The sequence below is a fragment of the Penaeus monodon genome, chromosome 31, assembly GCF_015228065.2.
Source record: "Penaeus monodon isolate SGIC_2016 chromosome 31, NSTDA_Pmon_1, whole genome shotgun sequence".
Taxonomy (NCBI): Eukaryota; Metazoa; Arthropoda; class Malacostraca; order Decapoda; family Penaeidae; genus Penaeus; species Penaeus monodon.
In genome coordinates this window covers 31,449,383-31,450,518 of record NC_051416.1, presented here as the reverse complement: position 1 = coordinate 31,450,518, position 1,136 = coordinate 31,449,383, and the positions used below count along the sequence as shown (strand labels likewise).

Below are 1,136 nucleotides of genomic sequence, written 5' to 3'. Positions count from 1 at the left end.
AATGTTTTCTTTTTGAGTTAATCAAATTTGTTGTCAAAGGTATGAAACAATCCCAAAATTGTAGATAAAAGTTAGTGTACAATTGGGGGGCTTTAAATTTTTTGTAGTAAATATTTCAGGGGAAGGAGGTCCCCTAGGGCTTCATCAGATTCTTGCTGGGTCTGTGACTTGCTTTGGGATAAAAAAATACTTATTAAACAGAATGGCGAGACAAAAGTCACTTTAACTATAATTTAAGGGAATGTCTTGAACAAAAAATATATGATAGCTGATATAAGACTGGGACAGTCATTCCCTCCATTATACTGCGTAAACTGTTTTGTGGAACCCAGCAAACGGATCATATCGAAGCTAATAAGAAGATATCCTGCATCTAATCAGGGAGGGGCTGTATCACCTAAGACATTTTTTTTCTCTTGGGTCATTGTTGGAGAAAAGAAAAGAGTAAGCCCCCAAAACTTATATTTTCCTACTGCTTGAAAAAGGCCCCATAAACCATGCATCCCCAATACTGTTTTATGAAAAGGATAAAAGGATGAAGGATAAAAACTGCAAATCTTGACAGCCGGGTATAGAGAAACAACAAGAATAGGGGCCCTGCCCTTTATTGACCCTAATGGGGTTGTTAGTTATTTACTAATATCTGAAGTCATACCTTTTGATTTTTGAAATTAAAGGGGAAAGTGCTGTGTCTTTTCTAAAAGGTTAATAGGAAATTTTACTATATGCTACAAATCTAGGGTATTGCCAATTAAAGTTATTTTGAAACGTTTTTTCTATGCTTTTTTAAACCCCTTTATCATAGTATAAACTGAATCCTTCCCTTTGACACTGGGTAAATATTGTTGGTGATGGAATGTGAGTAATATATGCATGTAGACAGTTTGGGGCTTTATGCTATCAGTCCAAAGGTCAGAAAATTTTTTGGGGCATTTATATAAGTTAAGGGTAATAAAAAAAGCATGAAAAATGGACTGTTATTCACAAATAATATTAAATCTAAATGATGCATAAATTTTTAAAACATTATCATGTTTGAATAGAGAAACTCATTTAGAGAGCTTTTGCTCAGGGGCTGTCTAGCTAAAAGGGTTGCAAAAAAAAACGTTTAATATCTTTATGTGTTAATTCTACTA

At 33.7% G+C, this 1,136-nt stretch overlaps 1 pseudogene; it reads left to right on the top strand.

Moving 5' to 3' along the window:
* Positions 1 to 1,136, top strand: part of LOC119592954 — a 78,168-nt pseudogene that overhangs the window by 71,237 nt on the left and 5,795 nt on the right.